Genomic DNA, 6,475 nt, shown 5'->3' with positions numbered 1-6,475 from the left:
TGCACAATTTTACATTATCAACCAGTGACGAATATGTATCTCGTCAAGTCAAACTGAAAATTTTAAATTACTTATATGACATGACAAAGTGATATATATCAATCGGATGATAGTGTAAAACTTTTTTACACTACTAATGCATTCTATTAAACCGAAAACAGAAACACACATTAATGTATTATGTCAAATACAATGTTTAAAATTGAGTGTTCTAATAACAATAATGTTATTTTTTTTGTTAAGAATATGTTATCAATCAATTAGTATTGATTGATATTCAATTAGTCATAACTGTAATTGATATTATTTCCTATTGTATATTCCATATTTGCATATAAATATACACCATGTGTGATCATATTATACACATAGAGATACAATTACAATATGGTATCTAGAGCTAATTGACCTACTGTCTTCCACAAAATAAAAATAATTTTCTTTTTCTTTTTCTTTCCGGCCACCCACAGCGCCGCCGCCGTCTCCGCCGCTCCTGTCGATTTTTCGGCGAGATTCCTATACGCCGGAATCGTCTCCTACAGATCGGCCAGATTCACTGCCTTCCGCCGCCGCACGCGTCCGCACACGTCTCTCCTTCATCGCACGTGAATCTCACGCGCCAGACAATCAGCCGCACATCCGCTGCCCCCAGCTGTCGCCGTTTTTCCAGATCTGCTCTCGGTTTTTCGTTCCGAGCCATCAAATATCATGGGAGATACCGATTCCATCATGTTCACTAAAATTCCACTTATTCCGTGTGAGAAACTGACCGGAACAGCCAACTACAACATATGGGCTGGTGCTGTCAAGATGTGGTTTCACGGTCAGGGATATGAGGATCACTTAACTACAAAAGCCGATACTATTCTCGCCGCCAAACGCGATAAGTGGAAACAAACCGATGCTTCTCTATGCACTGTGTTATGGTTTTCCATAGCAACTAATCTCCAAGCACAGTACCAAGCCTATACCACTTGCTACGAGGTTTGAGAAAAGGCCAAGAAAGTCTTCTCAAATGATGTCCATAATCTTTACAGTGTCATCACCAAACTCCGCTCTTTGAAATTGGAGAATATGGATATGCAAGGCTATCTGACTCAGCTTGACGCGTTAAAGGCAAATTTCACAACCTTAATGCCCTTTACAAAAGATGCAACAACTTATGCTGAACAACAAAGTAACTATTTCATGGTCATGGCACTTGCTGGACTGCCATCTGAACTTGATTCCGTTCGGAATCAGATTTTATCAGGTACCAACGTTCCTAACTATGAAGCAGTTAATGAATAATTGTTACGCTTGGCTACACCTCATGCTTTTGGACCGGTCCCTACTTCCTCTCCCACTGAATCATCTGCTCTTGCTTCCCACTATCACGGTCGTGGTGGACGAACCGGTGGACGAGGTGGACGTCAAAGTATTCGTTGTAACTATTACAATCGTTACGGTCACATTGAAGCCGATTGTCGTACAAAGGCAAGAGAACAACAACGACAACCACGGATCGCTGCTGTTGCTCAACCGGATATCACTAAAGATGTCACTATTCCCGCCGCTGATTACAATGATTTCCTCCAATACAAAGCAGCCCATTGTCGCATCCGCGAAAAAACAACCGGCGGGACTCAAATAAAAACACAACACAGAGCCGCCACTGCGCGTTATTTATCCCAAGATAGGGAAAGGAAACGCTCAGAGAAACCTGGAAAGGAAATGGTCTCACGACCAAAGAGAAAGGGTAAGGGAGTCGGTTACGCAAGGGGAAGGTATTAGCACCCCTCACGTCCGTCGTACTCGACGGGATCCACGTTCTAAGAAAAGAAAAGGTTGCTAAACATCACACACACACAGAGGGAACGCAGGTGGGGTTAAGAGAAGGGAGCTCGATAGGACGTCGCATCCTATGCCTACATATCTTGTCTGGAACAAGAATCAGAGCCACTGTAGTTCGGCTTACGCACGCCAAATAACACAAAACACACAAACAGACAAGGGTGGCAAACATGGAGCCCGACAACCACTGGATGGAATTATGTCAGCATCCGAACCAAAACACACTCAAAAGGGCAAACGTGGAGCCCGACAGCCAATCACTGGACTTACATCGGCATCCGAACCAAACAAACACTCAAAAGGGCAAACGTGGAGCCCGACAGCCAATCACTGGACTTACGTCGGCAACCGAACCAAACACACACTCAGATAACAGGTAAACACACACAAAAAGAAAAAAAAGTTGCCCGGAGAGACCTCGCGCGGTCTCCTGCCTACATACCTCGTCTGGAACAAGGATCAGGGCGATGTAGTTCCCCCTCAAGGGACTGAATTATTAGCCAGAAACCAGGGGAAGACACACTACCAGGGAGCTGGACTCGAGCCTAGTGTTGTCATGCATCGTTACCCTAAGTTCAGTTTTCTATCCTACTTGCATAAGCAAACTACTCCTATCCAGGAAAGAAGCAAGCATACAAGCATACAAAATAGTTCAAGCATACATCGAATGAGAACAAGCATCTCAAACAGATATCCATATAGCACGCACTATAACCAAACAAGGGGCTCACACAATAGGTTTGACTGCCTCAGCAAGTCATCTGTACGGGCTGTGTTTGCTCTTAACCTTGCCATTACGAGGCTAAGGTGAAGCAGATGAAAGGTGAAGTGAGGATCAGACCTCACAGCTCTTATCCCTGACCAGGGAGAGCTTCTGACAAATGAGCATGGGTTCAGAATGGGGGAACCCTTCTATACTCAGAGACTCTGACACAATGTGCACTGCACAAGATCTTGGGCTTGTGATCTCAATGCTACAACCATGTAATGGGAGCAAGGAGAAGACTCAACTGAATAGTGGGGGATAGATTGCATATCCCTACCTTCCACCAATTGCCTTGATTAAGGACTTTACCTGCTTAGGCACAATTTTAAACAATCACAACCATCGCCTCTTAAGGAGGACTTCAGACAGTTTGCCCGGTCAAATAACAGACCGGGTCTCCAGACTACATGAAGTTAGGAAGTTATACCTCAATGCAAGTTGCTTAAGCAAAGCAAAGCAAAAGTTCACAAGGAACTGAGCAACTAAAAGTACCTGGAAACAGTCAAACACAGTTAGTACTCAGACAGACAAAAATAAACAGCAAGTATTAATCAGTCAGACTATACAAACTAATGCACAACAAAGGCAAGCTATGAGCTCAAGCCCAAACTTCACAACCTACAAAACAAAGTTATGTTAGTGTACAAACATCAAACAACATCAATTGAATTGACTTGGATCATTCTCCATAAGCATTGCGCCTTTTCATCCTGAAAAATCAAGCAAATATTAGCAACAAGACCACTAGGCCAAGCCTAGGGTCCAAAAGCAAGAAAAATTCCTAAACAGCAAGGTATTCTCAACCAAACTCAAATTAATGTCAAACAAAAGCCAACACAATTGGTCCCATATTTATATCATTCACTATATTCATTTTATGACCAAAACATGTCAACTTAGGTCAAATGGAACATCCAACATCCAAACAGAACTATTGCATCCAATTCCATATCAAAACAATTCCAAAAATCCTAAAATAATTTACACCTAAACAGAACCTATTCAAGGTATGGCACATCAAATTTCAGCTTAATTGGTCAAAGGGAACCATGTCAATGAAAATCAACAAAAACAGACACAATTATATGATCCAAACCAAAGCATCAACACATGCATTCACTTCAAAAATTCACAAGTCAATGAAAACAGTAAAGAAATGAGTGGGACCAAAACAGGGATGTCACATCATGTGTCTACAACTATCATACCAAATTTCATGATCATTCAATACCATATGAGCATTTCACATCAAATATTCAAACGTGTGTCACATGAACTTGCATAATCAACCACCAGAGATGAAAAATAGCAATCAAATTGAAAATGCAATGGAAAAATCCAGAAAAATACACATAGCATCTTAACATGTTAATGAACATCCATGCAAAATTTCATTCCATTCTAACAAGTCTAGGTCATTCAAATAAATCCAGCAAGTTGACATAATGAGGTGTGACACAAATTGTCACACCTAGATTCCAAAATTCATAACTCAAACACCAGGAATCCAAAATTCATGAAATTTACATGTAAATAAACATCAACATGTCTACAATCATCACAAAAATTTTCAAGAATTTCTTTGTAAACATGAGAATTTCACAATGGATATGGCAAAAGGTATCAAAATTGCACACATGTCAATCAACCCTAGGTCAAACTAAAATTTCACCAAGCACAACTTTGATCAATAGGTCAATAAAATTCTACAGTCAAAAAGGAAGTCAACACAAAAGTCCCCATATTTTTATGATTTTTTATGAATTTTTGGTGAATTTTCTAAAGTGATTATGAATTTTTAATGATTTTTAGAATTAATATAATTTAAATGAATTAACCAATGGCATAGTTGTAAATAACAAAACGCGGGGGCGGTAAACACTGAGTTCAAATATTCAAATGGAATTTCAGATCAAACACCATTTCATCATCGTTTTCATTCCAGATTTTCCAGAAAAAGCAAGAACACGAAGAACATGAAATCTCCACCAAAACTCACAAACGAATAGTCGTTGGAACCGTCTCAACATGAGGAATCCAAATATCAACCTAATTTTGTCCAATTCTTCCTATGTTTTCTAAATCGATGGAGTTAGGGTTTGGTTTCAAAACTTTCAATCCAGATTACTTCACCTACGGTTATCCATTTGCAAAACTAAACAAATCACTACGATCTATGATAAACAAGCTACAAAACGCACATAATCACTGGCCAAATCATTAGACTCGAGTTCTAACCTTGATTTGAAGGCAATGTTGGAATCGGAGCTTTCAAGGTGTTGTGATGCGAAACAGTCGAAGAACAAGCTTCAAGGAGTAGCCTGGAACACTCAGGATCAATGGCAATGGCTTCTAGAAGGAGGAAATCGATTTCACCATGGAAGGACCTTGCTTGAACAGTCGTGAATGGTGGTGAATTTGAGGTGTATCTTCACAAACAGATGAGGTAGATGATGAATGAAGTTTGCAGCAAGAAGAATTTCGAAAGTTGATCAAGAATTGAGGAAGTTCTTGTCAATTTTTGGTTTTGGTGTTCTTGAGAATTTGAGAGAATTTCAAGAATTTGAGATCTGATTTTGGGAAATGTGTTTTTCTGTTATGATTAGATTGTGATTAGGATTATATATGATTGCTTAATCACCACTTAAACCATCTAATTAACCAAATGGAATGATTAGTGCAAATGGTTAATTTCAAGTAAGGGCAAAATTGGAACTTCCCATGCTAGCTCATTGCCACCTCATGGACAGCTCACACACTCTCAAAATGACATGTGTGAGCTGTTGCAACTTGGCTCATGCTCATTGGATGCATATTTCTCATTTTCACTATGTGGTAGCACTTTGTCCATTTTTGCAAGTTCATTTCAATAGCCAATTTCCAAACCACAAGGCCTAGGCATGTTATGATGATTCCAACAACTTTCAAATACCATTTATGAAGTGTAGCAAAAATCCCCACTCAAAAATTCCAATTATTTCACAAGTTGGACAATTTTGCCCCTGGTCCATTTTAACTGTCCAGTTGAAATTTGACTTTTTGCATTGACCACTTTTGAAGAAATCCAATTATGCACCATGAAATTACATGTCAAATGGAGTTTGTGCATATAAAGAACTTCCAATTTGGACAAACCATGTGGAAGTTATGGCCTCCTGATTATGGGTCATTTCTGAAATTCACTGAGCCATAATTTTCCAACCATACATGGGATTTTCAAGTTCTTGGACTTTTTGGAAAGGTGAGAACAAGATCTACAACTTTCATGTTGCACAAATTTTCATTTGAAGCATTCTTGGACACGTGGTTTTGAGGTCCAAAACTTTCCATTTTTGGAAACTTCTATTACAAGTCACTTTCTATTTTTGGCAGTTTTTGTCCTGACTTGATTTTCTTCATTCTTAAGCTTTGCAATGTCAAATAACACTTGTTCCAACATGAATGAAGTGTATCCAACTCATTTCCACCTCCAAATCCATCAAACCATGTACAGTTGACCACAGTTGACTTTTCAACTGATAGATGAAATTGGCAATGCATTGATCCATCTGAGCTCCAATCTTCTGATGAAATGGCTCAAAGGTGAAACCCTAGCCTCAATAAGCACAATATAATCATAGAATGAACCCCATAGCCATCATAGACCCCATCTCCTGATCATGCCCTGACTGGCCCAATGCAACTGATTAGGGTTGACCATTGGTCAAAACCCTAATCTCAAGGAATCCTGATCCCACACTTGATTCTTCTGATGACAACAAGCCATGATAATGATGATGTATCACTTTAATCAAGATGAAGACCAATATCCTTTGAGAATCATAAAACCCTAATTTGATCACCCAATCCTCAGATGGCCCATGATCAGTCAATAAA

This window comes from Lathyrus oleraceus, chromosome 2 (assembly GCF_024323335.1).
Source record: "Lathyrus oleraceus cultivar Zhongwan6 chromosome 2, CAAS_Psat_ZW6_1.0, whole genome shotgun sequence".
In the NCBI taxonomy this organism is placed as follows: domain Eukaryota; kingdom Viridiplantae; phylum Streptophyta; class Magnoliopsida; order Fabales; family Fabaceae; genus Lathyrus; species Lathyrus oleraceus.
Note: the sequence above shows the minus strand (reverse complement) of the source record.